Source organism: Sus scrofa, chromosome 1 (assembly GCF_000003025.6).
Source record: "Sus scrofa isolate TJ Tabasco breed Duroc chromosome 1, Sscrofa11.1, whole genome shotgun sequence".
Classification (NCBI taxonomy): domain Eukaryota; kingdom Metazoa; phylum Chordata; class Mammalia; order Artiodactyla; family Suidae; genus Sus; species Sus scrofa.
Genome location: NC_010443.5, coordinates 97,497,044 through 97,511,631, shown reverse-complemented (window position 1 = coordinate 97,511,631; position 14,588 = coordinate 97,497,044). Strand labels below are relative to the sequence as shown.

General features: G+C 41.4%; 1 protein-coding gene across 7 annotated transcripts in view; it reads left to right on the top strand.

Moving 5' to 3' along the window:
• Window positions 244-14,588, top strand: part of SMAD2 (SMAD family member 2) — a 96,029-nt gene continuing 81,684 nt past the window's right edge. For 3 of the 7 annotated variants that reach the window (XM_005659449.3, XM_021092635.1, XM_021092986.1), the window contains exons 1-2: window positions 270-590; window positions 916-999. The gene's annotated coding sequence lies outside the window, so the exon portion shown is untranslated. Of the gene's footprint in view, window positions 646-915; window positions 1,000-14,588 lie in introns of all 7 variants that reach the window. The other 4 variants (XM_021092745.1, XM_013992841.2, XM_021092903.1 and 1 more) reach the window with 4 other exon arrangements.

Sequence of the window (14,588 nt, the reverse complement as noted above, 5' to 3'; positions counted from 1 at the left end):
CTCCCCAGAGCCTCTCGGGGAAGCGCGCCGGGGACGAAGCCAACCGAAACAGCGAGCGTCCCACCCCGCCTCGTCCGCCGCCGCCCGGCAGCCCGCCCGGCCGCGCCTCGCCTCACGCTCTACGGGGGAGGCGGGACCAATCAGCGAGCGACGTCTCCCTTCCGATTCGAGGCCCCCGACGCGCGGCTCACACCCCGATCACCCCGCGCGCTGATTGGCTGCGTGCACCGCCGGTCCGGCCGGGAGGGCGGGGCGCCCAAGGGGAAAGGAGGTGGGGAGGTAGTGGCCCGCGACTCTCCAAGCCCTGCTCGCGCCCTGGCCCTTCCCGGGCGCTCGGCCTCCTTCTTTCCCTCCTCCGCTCGCCTAGTCTTCCGTGCGCGCCGAGCGCTGCGCTCGGCCGGCGTGCCTCGCGTCCTAACGGGCGGCCAGGGGCGCCAATCAGCGGGCGGCAGGGTGCCAGCCCTGGGGCTGTGCCGGCGAATCGGCGGGGCTCGCGGCCGGGGGTGGGAGGCGGGTCTACCGCGCGGCCGCGGCGGCGGAGGAGCAGCTCCCAGCCAGCAGCCAGCGAGCACCGAGCGAGCCGCCCGGAGGTGGGTGCGCCGCGCCGCAGGGGCCGGCGGTGGAGGGCGCAGGGCGGAAGCGGAGGTGGGCTGGCGGGCGCGGCGGGGGAGGGCTCGGCTGTCCGGGCCGCCCGGGTGGGGGCGAGGCGGGCGCGCGCCCGAGGGGAGGAGGGGCGGTGGCGGGACGCGCGTCCCCACCCCCTCCTTCCAGCGGGCGGTGGCCGGGCCCGCGCCCCCTCCCCGCGCGCCGGGGCTGCAGGCCGGGCTCCGGCTGGGGGGCGGGGCGGGAGGCCGGGCGGCCGCGAGAGTGTTTTCAGTTCCGCCTCCAATCGCCCATTCCCCTTTCCCCTCCCAGACCCTCATCCCATTCGGAAGAGGAAGGAACAAAAGGTCCCGGACCCCCGGCTCTGACGGGGCGGGACCCGGAGCCTCGGTCCAGGTAACACCGCGGCGCCCGGCAGGCCCTCGGGGCTGGGGTGCGTCGGTGTGGGGCTCGGGTCGGAGAGCCTGGCCGCGTCACATGGCTTCGGGGGCCAGGGGCTGGGGTGTGGCGAAGTCAGGGCCGTGGGGCGCTGGGCCCTCGGGGTGCGGAGCGTGGGGCGGGGCAGCCGGAGGGACCGGGTCGGCGCCCGGAGCTGCCCTCCCGCCCACCCGCGCGCGCGGCCTGGGGCGGGGGCTGGCTGTGGCCGGTCTCCTCTGCCGCGAGCACGCTCGGTAGTTTGTGGTTCTGATTTTCAAACCCCGGAGGGACAGCGCTCTGGTTTCGGGAGTTGTTGGGAGGCCGAGTTAGGAGCGTGCGATACTTTGCTTCCACTTTTTTTTTGTAGGTGGGGGTGCTGTAACCTTTGTGAACCATTCTGATCTCGGGGTTGAGAGTCGCTTGTGTATATTCACGCAAACCCGCACACGGCTGATACTCTGTCCAGATCCTTCTGTACTTTAGTGAAAGTTGCTCTGTGAGCGGCGCCTATTAGTTTTTATCACACGCCTTTAGAGAGCACGCTAATTGATTGCACGTATTTCAAACTTGGTTTTCAAATCTGTAACTTTAATTGTTTTGTTCTCTCTGGGGGGAGGCGTACTACCCTTGGGTGGGTACTTTGGTCTTTTACTTACTTAACCCTTTTGTGGTTATGGTGTTCTTTTGATCCTAAACAAAAGGAAAATACTTAGGTTGGTTTTGTTATTCCTTCCTCTTGACCCCTGAAAAGCTAAATATACCGGTTTGTTGTCAACTAAACTTTAGTTTAAAAAAAAAATTCCAGGCAAAACAGATTTGAATGTAGTATTTTCCATGTAAGTCATTTCTTCTTTATTACAGTTTGAAGTATCTTAAATTTTGGTGTTATAAAACTTTTTAAAAGAAAAACAACGTGTAATTGTAAATAAATAAGTGATCATGCAAACTTACTTGGAGTAATTTCATCTTTTCAAAAATGGTTCCTGGAATTTGAATTAATTTCTAGAATTCTGAATGATTTTATACTTTAGTTCCTTTTCATGTTCTCTCTTCTGATTTCATACGAGTTGAACCTTCACCGCTGATATGAGGCTAATAAGATAATACATTTTCTATTATCCGAAACTTCATTAGCTATTGTTCTAGCATGGGCCCTCTTTAAAAAAAAAGTCTTTCTTAACTTGATGTGTAAAGGCAAATGTTAAATTTGAGAAGTTTTGATATGAATAAATAAGTGACATAAGTATACCCAGAGATGGGAGAAATAATGTAAAATGAATTTCATAAATGTTTCATAGTTTGAGGATTTTTTTCATTTGCCTTAAAAAAAAAACCATACAGGATATTGATAGAATATTCCCTCACCAAAAGATCATTTAGCGTACATTTGTATTAAAATCAGAAAAGTAGCACTGCTTTTTATTTTTAAAGGTCCTTAGTATTTTTGCCATAAAATTTGTTGTGGTAGTAAATCAGAATAGTTCACAAGTCTGTGGGCATTTCTAGCTAAGGTGATTGGGCACTTATACTCTTAATGTTAAAATTGAGTTGAAAGTAGTTCATTGGCCTGTTTTAATTAATGTAATGTGATTGGAAACATCCATTTCTGAGCTTCTTTTAGCAAGACATTGCTGTTAGAACTTGGTTTTTATACTTTGTAGCTATGCCTTTTAAAGTGACTTCACATTGTAGGTGTTCAACAAGTTTTCAAAGTTCTAGCATACTTGGACCTAGTCCTAAGTGGTCAAATCTCTACACAATCTGTAAGGTTCATGAAATAATAGTGTTGTAAGAAACTGTGCAGAGTAATTTCCTGTTGTTTGTGGCTTGTCAGGCTTGGTATGTGTTTTAACTCTTAAGTAGGAATTTGGGGATAGTTTTGTATATTTCAGCAGAAATTCTTTTTAGTAGGAACAAAGGTTATTTCTACTTCTAGATAGCAAAAGATTCCCTTTTCATTTTCATATTGTAAATATTACAAACATGTTGCTAAAATTCTATTACTTGTTAGGGCAAAATACATGAGTGAAAAACAGCTTAGCTGCATAACCTGCTGATCAAAGACGTATTGAATTTTTACATGTTGCAAGTATTTTCAGCTTTGGCTTTTATAGAGGTCTGAAAGCACTCCTTATTCTTGTTTGGTTTTGATTCTGTTGGTTTTGTACTTAGGACTTCTAAGGCCTCATTTTTGTAGCAGCTTTTTTATACAGGTGTTTTTGTAATGCATATAAAAGCTGTATTTAGTACAGTCTGGCAGATGGAAGCTTATTCATATTCTTGGGACAAGAGTCATTTTTAGAGGATGGAGAGGGGCATGTCTTTTGATGGGACTAGAGGAGCCATTTTTAAGCTCGTAGTCTCTGAGAGGAAAGATGTTTTCCCCTAAATATTGCAAAGGTATGTCAGAAGATGAGAAATAGAAAGATTTCAAAACCAGTTCAGGAGAGGTTATGCATTTATTCAACAAATAGCTTTTATTTATGGAACAAGTAACATTTATTCATTTATTCAACGGTAAAATAGCTTTTTGCTGTGGGTCAGAGTCGGGCGCTGGACTAGGCAATAAAGTATCTAACAGGGAACAAGTATACCCCTGTTCCTTAATGGGATTAGAAAAGCGGAAAGTCTTCATATCTTCCTGCCCTGTCCTCCAGTGTTTATAGAGGAAGAAAATCATGTTAATGTGCGATTAAAGGAGATTGTAGTACATTGCTGAGCCAGTTCCCGAAGTATGCTTGCATTCCTACTTTTGAACATAGAGGACAGCGCTAGGGAAGATGTCAAACTGAAATTGACACTGGGAAGAGTGTATTTGGGGGGGGGCGACTTTTACCATTTTTGCACAGTCTCTACAAATTGAAGATACGACCAATGTCTAATGTGGCCTTTAGTTTGATTATCCATAGCCTTTTAGTTATAGAAACTGGTTAGAAAGCAAACCTGAATCAGTCAGGTTCCAATAAAAGAGTCAGAATAAAGTATAAAAACAGCTCTCCCAGCTAGCTCAGTCTGTAGAGCATGAGACTCTTAAAAATAATTAGCTAAACCAAGAAAATGTATTGGGCCGCAGTAGTTTTGGAGTCAGAGAGACATAGGCTTACAGTGGGTTTTTCAGTTACGGAATTGGGCACATTATTTAACTCCTGAGCCCTGGTTTTCTGACTGAAAATGGAGGTGATAAAACCCACCTCTTAAGGTTGTTACAAAAATTAAATGATTGTGATGAAGGTACATGAAACAGTGCCTCAGGCAGAAGGATCTTCTCAGATAATCTCTTTTGTTCTCCTCTGGTAGTTGCTTTCAGGTTTTGTTTTGTTGTTTTGTTTTTTTAATCCAGATGGTTTTGCTACACTCTCCTTGACCTATGATAAAATGCATTTGAGAAACAGATACTAAGCCGAAAGGCCTAGGGTAACCAAATTGCCCAAGTCCATATACACTGCAGCTCTAGTCATTGGATAGCCTTTGGGACTTTTAATTAGACCCTGTTGGCATTTATTTCAAATGTTTCTAACAAGCAAAGTTATCTGGCTTCTAAACCCACAGTAGATTAGAAACAAGTAGATTGTTGGTAATGTGGGAGGTTCGGGGGAGTCTAGTGGGGGTAGGGTGGGATAGGAGGATGGGGAACTGTTAGCCTACTGTCTATTGTAAGAAAAAACAGATAACAGCCTGGTGAGGATAATGGAGATAATCTCAAGACACAAAAACAAATACTCAGAGCCTAACCAGCATGTCTGGGACCATTCAGTGCAGGACCAGACCTGAAAGCATAGTAATGAATGTTCATCAATTAGTTTAAATCATATTTGGGGAAAGAGCACAGTAATCTACATAATATCCTTTACATTGTCTTTCAGAATGATTAACGAATGTTCCTAAAGAGGTAGAACGTGGTTCTAAGTTCCTGAAAGATCCACAGTACCTACTCTCACCAAGGTGTTTTTTGTTTGTTTTGCCATTCAGAGGGCTGTGATTCTAGACTGAAAAGCCTATCATGCTGGGCCAGTAGTAAAGAAAGGTGATCTAAATGGTGTAGCACTCCCTGCCACACCTTTTCTTCAGAGTAAGTCATTGTTTTGTCAGTTTGCAGGGGTGTCACGTAAAACTTCACGTGTGGTAGGGATTTGTAGAACTGAACAAGTGCGGGCAGTTGCTAGGCTGTCTTTTGAGGGCTTTGTGCCTCTTATATGTGACTTTCATCCAGTATTAGCCGTGATAGTTTTTTTTGGGGGGGTCCTCCTTTCTATCTCAAGGTTACTTTCTACCATCTACCCCATCACATACTAATTAATTGATCACCTTGTAATTTATAGCCTTAGCTATTTAAAAATTTTTTTAAAAATAGGATGTGTTCTAAAACCAGCAGTACAAAAGTAGTGCAGCCTTTTCTTGTTTAAAAAATGCACAGTTTGGGCTTACTGCTTATCTCTGATTAATTTTGATCATTTCTCCAAATTGATGTAATTGTGATGTGGGCAGTTAGGACATATTTCAATGCTAATTATAGGTTGACATCTCAAGGATAGCCCTGAGCTTCAGTTTCAGTAATTTCATGTGGGGAGAATGTAATTTTTCAAGCCAGATGAGTTTAGACACTGCCTCTGGTTTGGCTAGTTAGCCAAAAGTATTAGGTTAGTTCTGGCTTGAATGTACGTGTAAGATAATTGTAGGTTACATACTTGCCTTACCATCTAGAGTGTATGGATTCCTCTTAGGTATAAGTGAGCCACACTTGATAGGACAGCTGCCTGGTACTGTAAATCTGTCTTCAGTTTTGTACTTTTAAAACAACAGAAATCCTCAAGTGATTCATTCTCATTAAAATCGATGTGTTTATTTTGAGTGTCATGATTCTTCCAGGTGATTCTGTAATTTTTCAAAATCTTGGAATTACTTTGGCCTCAAGACTAGAACAATGGAAAGTGAGTGTAGATTTTAGTTTTGATCTGTTAGTACACAGGTCCAGTTTGCCTCTGAAAACTTGTATTTCCTTAAATATAGTGCCCTACCACAACCTCCCTTCTCTTTCTGAGGGAGGGCATAGTTTCAGATTTAATGCATTCAGCTAGTAATGCCACTGGGTTCATCAGATTCATTACCTTGAGTCTTTCAATTCAAAAACTCGATCTGAGGAAGTAGCATAGTAAATCTGTGATTTTATAATTTGCCTGTTTCAGATAAAGTATATTTGCATATCCTCCTTCAGCTTTCTCCAAAAAATTCTATAAAGAGAAAATGATTAAGGACTTGTAAATATTAAGGAATTGCTGCCTTCATCACATCCTTCATTACAGAATGTAGGGTGGTGAGTCTGATTTTCAAAGGTCACAGAGTAAACTCCTGATAAATGGTGCAGCGGAAGCTGGGCCCATGGGCTTTCTCCCTGGGTTTGAATGAACTATGGGAGCTTTTTTGTTGATTAGAGAGGCTGTGTCTGTGGCAGTGAATGCAAATTTTCCATGTTTAGACCAACCTTTTACTTTATAGACAGATGGTTAAGCTGTAGTTCATGTAAGCTGGCCAATTAAACTTTTCTTTATAAACTGTTTTGAAGTCTCAGGAGGGTTCGTTCCTCTTTGGCCTGAAGTTTGTGCATCAGCCATTTATCCTCTAAGCCAGTTTTCAAACCTGATGCACACACACATACCTACGCATATTTCAGCACCCAGGAAGAAGGTTGTTAACAACAGCAGCAACATTATGCAGACTCTCAAAACATAAGGAAAGTGGCAGTCGCCGAAGCCCTGCCTACTCAGTTTTCCTCTCTTTTACCCCCAGGAAACCTTTGAAGCTCTTTTGAGGAATAATAGATCATAGAGAAGAATCTTTGCTTTATACCCACACTGTTCAAAATAGTAGCACCAGCCACATGTGGCTCTTGAGCACTTGAAATGTGGTTGACTGTGACTGGGGAAGTGAATGTTGAGTTTAATTTTAATCACTTTTAATTTAACAAAGTTCTTTTGGGCAACACTACTGTAGACTTTGCTTTAATTGCGCTTTCACACCCTGAGGACTGTCTTTAGTTGATAGGAGTAAGTTACTGCTTTAGCCGAATGTCAGTACAGACTCTGGGAATTTGAAGAGAAATCACAGTACTGGTTATTTGTGCTAATTTGAGGCTAGGCTTATGGAGTCTTTTAATAGTTGGACGCTTTTTTACAATCTGGGGATGATAAACTATGAAAATTTATGTTTACAAGCTGAATATAGACCTATGGATTCCACACCACTTATTAAAGGTGAAAGGAATGTAACTCAAGTAAAGAGACTCTCTTTGCACAGCAGTCTCCATATAATGTGCACTTTCACTGAACTAATGACCTGCTTTTAGGGTTAAATTCAAGCTCTAACATTAGGTTTTAACAGTCTGTAAAATTGAACACATGAATGAATGTTTTCTGTTTGCTTTTGTTTAAAAGGCACATTACCCATCACTCTCCATGGGGCCAACTTAGGTTTCTATTTGGCAGTGTCTTTCCTTACTAGTGTACAACTTTGGGAAAAAAGCAAAGTTACAGTGAGAATTCAGTTTTTTTTTTTTAAACTGGTTTTTATGTGTTTTGTTTGTTTTTAACTTTTTAATTAATTAATTTTTATTTTTATTTATTTATTTATTTAATTTTTTTTTGCTTTTTTAGGGCTGCACCCAAGGCACATGGAAGTTCCCAGACTAGGGGGTCGAATCAGAGCTACAGCTGCCGGCCTGCACCACAGCTCACGACAACGCCGGATTCCCGACCCACTGATTGAGAGCAGGGGTTGCACCTGCATCTTCATGGCTACTAGTTGGGTTGTTTCTGCTGTGCCACAATGGGAACTCCCTTTTGTTTGTTTTTTAAATGGTTTCTGTTGTCCTGGTTTCTTTGCCTAAAACAGTTGTAAAAAATCCAGGTCATTAGTTACCTTGCCTTTTTTTCCCCTGCCTTGTGTGATAACATGTTTGAATGTGGAGTCCCAAAAATCTAATGGTGATTTTCACTAGGTGTTCTTTATGGGGCAGCATCATCACATTTCAGGTATTTTATGTTGAATTTTCTCTTGAAATAAGTATTTATATAGGTATTTGGGGAATATTTTGTATTTACAATTTGAAGATATTTGAAATCTACATTTATTTTTTATTTTTTTAGGGCTGCACCTGCGGTATATGGAAGTTGCCAGGCTAGGGGTTGAATCAGAAGTACAGCTGCTGGCCTATGCCATGGCCACAGCCACACAGGATCTGAGCTTCGTTGTCTGTGTCCTACACCACAGCTCACAGTAATGTTGGATCCTTAGCCCAGTGAGCGAGGCCAGGGATCAAGCCTGCCTCATGGATCCTAGTTGGGTTCATTTCCACTGAGCCCACAAGGGGATCTCCTGCTTTCTTTTTTTTTTTTTTGTCTTTTTGCTATTTCTTGGGCCGCTCCTGTGGCATATGGAGGTTCCCAGGCTAGGGGTCCAATCGGAGCTGTAGCCACCGGCCTACACCAGAGCCACAGCAACTCGGGATCCGAGCCGCGTCTGCAACCTACACCACAGCTCATGGCAATGCCGGATCGTTAACCCACTGAGCAAGGGCAGGGACCGAACCCGCAACCTCCTGGTTCCTAGTCGGATTCGTTAACCACTGCGCCACGACGGGAACTCCCTGCTTTCTATATTTAATGACTTCCTTTGTTCTAGACATGAACTTTATGCAGTGTCTTTGGCCACTCTTTTTCATGTTCCCCCTCTTGCTGCCCTTTCAGAAGTTGTCACTGAATTCTCAACTGCCAAGTTTAGCAGTCTTTTCTCAATTTTCATACTGCTTTTTTCAGTGTTTGCCATCACTGACTATACTCTTCATCTAGATTTCTTAAAATCACACAGAGACACAGATGAGGCCCATTCTTCCTGCTACAAATGATGGATAAAATGTAAGACTTTTTACATATAGCGTATCTAGAGAGGGTGACAGGAGAAGGAGAGATAGGGAGAGAAAAGTCCCCAGATACCAGAAACTTAGAAAATCAGTTTGTGTCAAGGAAAAGCTGGCCTTGAGGAATTTATTAGATAAAGAATTCGGTAACTATGGATGGGTTGTAATGCCATTTGGGGAAAGGAGATAAAATTCTGGGAACGTTATGCCAAATGTGTGTGTGTGTGTGTTTGTGTGTGTGTGTGTGTGTGTGTGTACACCCATCTCTGCGGAAAAACAAGGCTCAAGCTTCTCTTGAAGGAACTAGAAGAACACTAGTCTTTTTAGATGAACTTAAATAGCACATAAAGGCCAAGCAGGGTAAATAAAAGCAGGCACTAGCTAGATGTAGATTGGAGTTTTTAAATAGGCAATGCATTATTGCATTCCAATTCAAAATTTGAAATTCAGAGATACAAAAAGATGGTGAAAAGTCTCTTTGCCGGCCCGTCCGTTGCTGCCCAGTTGCCTTTCAAAAGACAAGTAGCATTACTAGGTTTTCCTGTATTGTTCCAGAGATTTTATGCATGTATGGGCAACTTTGTGCGTGTATTACCTTTTAGTACAAATGGTCCTGTATTTGCTTAATAATGCGTTTTGTAGATTGTTCCATGTCAGTATATAAATGAGTACCTTTTTATTTTTGGTTGCACAGTATTGTTTTGTATAGGTGTCTGTATTTTCTCTCTTGGTGGACATTTAAATTATTTCTAGTCTTGTATTAAAAACAGTGCTGCAGCAAGTAACTTTGTTTATGTATCATTATACACATACAGAGGATAGGTTTCTAGAAGTGGGCCAGAGGATATCTACATTTGTGCATTTATTTTAGGGAATGTGTTTTATTCATTTTTTGAATAGGTAATAAGTACACATGGTGCAAAATTCAAAAGGAACGAAGTAGTAAATGATGAAAAGTAACTCTCCCTCAGATCTCTTATGTTTTTCTACCCAGTTCCACTTTCCAGAAATGTAAGCACTGTTACTATTTTTTGTGTATTTTTCTAGGGAGGTTGTGTTCCATAGCCACTAGCCTCACGTAGCTCTTGAACCCTTGAAATATAGCTAGTCCAGGAGTTCCCATTGTGGCACAGGGGTTAACGAATCTGACGAGAAACCATGAGGTTGTGGGTTTGGTCCCTGGCCTTGCTCAGTGGGTTAAGGATCCAGCGTTGCAGTGAGCTGTGGTGCAGGTCACAGACGCGGCTCCAGTCCCTCGTTCCTGTGGCCCTGGCGTAGGCTGGTGGCTACAGCTCTGATTGGACCCCTAGCCTGGGAATCTCCATATGCCAAGGGAGCGGCCCTAGAAAGGCAAAAAAGACAAAAAATAAATTAATTAATAAATAAATTAAAAAAAATGTAGCTAGTCCAAATTGAGATGGGCTGCAAGTATAAAGTACACACTAGAGCTATAACACTTAGTTTAAAAAAATAGAGTAAAATATCTCCATTTTTAATGCTGTGATTACACATTGAAGTGATATTTTAGATATAGTGGGGTAAATTAATAAAATTATTAAATTATTGAACACTTAAACTGTTTTTACTTTGTTGATGTAGCCTATAGAGAATTTACAGTTACACATGTGGTTTGCATCCTATTTCTGTTGGAAAGCACTGGCCTACAGGAATTCCATACATGTATAAACATGCCTGAATATATGAGAATTTATCTTATCAGGCAGGTTTTTTCCTTTGCGTTATAATCTGTAGGATCAGAAATCTCAACATTAGTTAAAAGGTACCATGTGGCTCTTCACTGTCATACTCACTCATTTTACCCTGAACCTTGTGGGTTTCATCAGTGCAAGTCAGCTTCCATTTGCAAAACATGTTTCCTTTGCAAATCTTGCTGCTCTTGCTTCAGGGTTTTCTTGTTTCTCTGGGTATGGTTATGATTTTGACAATGTTTTCTTTCTCTGTATGGCCTCAAACTTCCTGAAGTTGCATTTTTCATTTTTTTTTCCCCCGCATTTTTCCTCAGATAATCTAAGTAATCCTTGATTAAGACAGCAGGGATCTAAAAAGCTTATTGGAAACTAAAGCATGGAGTTCCCTTCATGGCTCAGTGGTTAAGGAACCTGACTAGGAACCTGACTAGTATCCATAAGGACTTGGGTTTGATCCCTGACCTTGCTCAGTGGGTTAAGCATCTGGCGTTGCTGTGAGCTGTGATGTAGGTGGAAGACATGGCTCAGATCCCACGTTGCTGTGGCTGTGGTGTAGGCTGGCAGCTATAGCTCTGATCCGACCTCTAGCCTGGGAACTCCATGTGCTGCGGGTGCCACCCTGAAAAAACAAAAGCCAGAAAAAAGAAAAAGAAAGAAACTAAGTATGTGGATGAGGCTTGTCTCCTTTCAATTTCACTGTAGAGTGATTTGAGTGGGCTATTTGTTGGTAAACTTTCAATATTAGTATCTGTGTGTTTTTTCTCCTGGGTTAGTTGGGTACCCCAGAAAGGAGTCTTGATCTGACTAAATGGGTAAAGATCTGGCTGCTAGTATTTTGGAAGCCTGAACTCATTGGAGGAAGCATTTGGGGAGTGTCTGTTTTTAGCATGTTCATGTTCATTTATTCCTTCTCTTCTCATAATGGTACCCTGGCCATCTCATAGTCCAGGTAGACTGTGTGACTCTGCCAAGAGTAAACATTCAGCCTTCTGTAGGAGAGGAGCAGTTAGCCAGTAACTTAGAGTGGGGAGCTGATCTGAGTATCTCGTTGCTTCTCACATCTCTCACACCCAAGTCCTTCCTATTTTATCTCCTTCCTTCTGACTGGTGAGGTCTGCAGAATTGTGCTGTGTAAATCAGGAGGTTTCTCCATAGGGAGCCTAGAGTTAGTAGTAGTCTTTGATCTGTTCACTGTTCTTATTCATCTATTTTCCAGTTGTCAAAATTTTGCTTGTTTTCTCCTTACTCTTCTCCTTGTCCTCATGAGGTTGTCTTTGCTTTTTTTCATTTTAGGTTCTTTATTGTGTGTTGGGGGAGTGTTGTTTTGGGGTTTTTGTTGTTGTTGTTGTTTTTGTGTTCACCTGCAACACATTAATTAAAATTTTCCATTAAAATTTTTTTCTTAAGGATAGCCCTCCAAAAGAATTGGAATGGAATGTATAACTTCAAACAAATCAGTGTGGATGATGGGGTGGAAATGAAGAATATTTGATCATCCCAGTAGACGGCAGGGAAAGGAGAAAAAAGAAACAAAGAAATTGCATAGGAGTTAGAAAACACAAAATAAGATATTAGAAAATAAGCTTAAATATCTCCATAAACCCAATACATAATTTCAGATTAAACTTGCTGGTTAAAGGAGAATGAAGTCTTTAAAAACAAAACAAAGCAGCTAACTGAATGCTTTTCATTAGTAGATACATCTGAAACTATGATGGCATAGTTTTAAAGTAAAGGAATACAAAAAGATATTCTAGGCATAATTTATGTCTTAGTCCATTTGAGCTGCTGTAACAGAAATCCATAGACGGGTGCCTTATAAACAATAGAAATTTATTTCTCACAATTCTGGAGGCTGGGAATTTCATGTCAGCAGGTGCCAGCAGATTTGGTGTCTGGTAGAGGCTCATTTCCTACTTCACAGTCTTTTTGCTGGAATCTCATATGGCAGAAGAGGGCACGGGAATTCCCTGGGGTCTCTTTTATAAGGGCATTATTCCCATTCAGGAGGGCTCCATTCTTGTGACCATATATCACTTTGCAGAGGCCCCACCTCCAAATACCATCACATTGGAAATTAGGTTTTAACATCTGAATTTGAGTGCAGGGCAGGGAGGGACAGTCTATAGCAATCTATATGGTAATAATGTTGTTGGAATTACAAGGATGAATCAACAAATGTATAATACTGTAGAAGATTTTAATATACCTCAGTAATTTTTTAAGAAAAGATAATGTAAGATTATACAGGATTGGAAATGTACAGTTAGCAAGCACACAGCAATTACAGAAGATGTATTTTTGTGTACCCATGGAATTTTACAAAATTGGTTATGTACTAGACCTCAAAGCAAGTGTTGACAAATTCCTAAGAATTTGTGCCTTAACAAATCATGTCCTTGGACCCTAGTGCAATTAAGTTAGAAACATAACAGGAGGCTAACAGCAGCAGCTCCCAAATCCATAATTGTATGTGAAGAACATTTCCAAATTTATGGGATAAAGAACAGCTCATAAAAATTAGAAAATGTCTGGAATAGGATGATAAAAGTACTACTTATCAAAACTGTGACACAACAAAAATTCATTTGCCAGTCTGGGGCACTTAGATCTTTAAATGTTTATTAAAGAATTAAGAATGTTTATTTAGTAAAAAGCTAAAAATGAGTTAACTATACATATAATGAGTTAGAAAAAGGAAGGAAATAAAATTGAGAAATGTTAATGGGGGGAAAGGAGAGATAATTGAAACAACTAAACCTAGGGTGCTGAATTGAAGACTAAGTTTGCCAAGATTGATAGAGGAGAAGAAGAAGAAGGTATTAGAAATGAAAAAGAGATAGAACTCTGGATAAATTGAGACTTTAAAACTAAGAATATTGTCAATAGCTTTTTGCCTTTAGATCGGAAAGCAGAATGGAAACTTAAAGTAAAATAAGTTACCAAAATTGGTTTAAGAATAATAAACTTGATTAGATTTTAATTTTATAATTTACATTCATAGTTAGAAATTACCTACACCAAAATGAAATTAAATAAAAATCCAAAAACAAAAAAAACCCAAACCCAAAGTGAAAAATCCCAGATGGGCAAAGTTTTACATGAAGACCCAGTAATACCTAAACGTTACAGAACATGTCATAGAAAATAAGAAAAATAACAGAAAAAATCATTTTGTGAGGCTGCCGTAATCTGATTACCAGCCCCCCCTTCCCGAGGGACAAATGGAGTATCAGAGGGAAACAGGCCTCATCTCACTAATGATCATGTCAGTACAATTTTAGGTAAAATGTTAGTGTTTGCTTAGAACAAAAAAACACTGTGACTAATTAGGGTTTGTCTCAGGAATGTAGAAATGATTAGACATTAGAAAACCCATAAATGAGATTCATCACATTGACACATCAAAAGAAAAACCCTATGATAATCTAAATGAGTAACGGAAAAAAGGCATATGATAAAATGCAGTACTTGACAAAAATTCTTCGAAAACTAGGAATATAAGAGAACTTGCTTAATTGGATTAAAGGGTGTTGATTAAAAGAAAAGACACAGAAGTGTACGTATGGCATGGTTGCAGTTATGAATTTCTAGAACAGGTAAAATTGCTTTGATAGAAGTTAGGGCTGTGAAGGGTAGATTGACTCAAGCGATACAAGGTAACTTTCTGAGATGATGGAAATGTTCTATATCCTGACTGGGATGGTGATTACCATGGAGGTGTGTGTTTATCAGGACTCACTGAATTATGTATTTAACATCTGAGCATTTTCTGTGTGAGCTATACCTCAGTAAAGTTGCCTTTAAAATGTCAATACATTTGACCCTTGAACAACAGTTCACAGTTTGGACTGTGCTGGTCTACTTATCTGTGGATTTTTGTTTTCAATAAATACATACTCCACCTTCTATGGTTGGTTGAATCTTCACATGCAGGCCATCTGTGATAT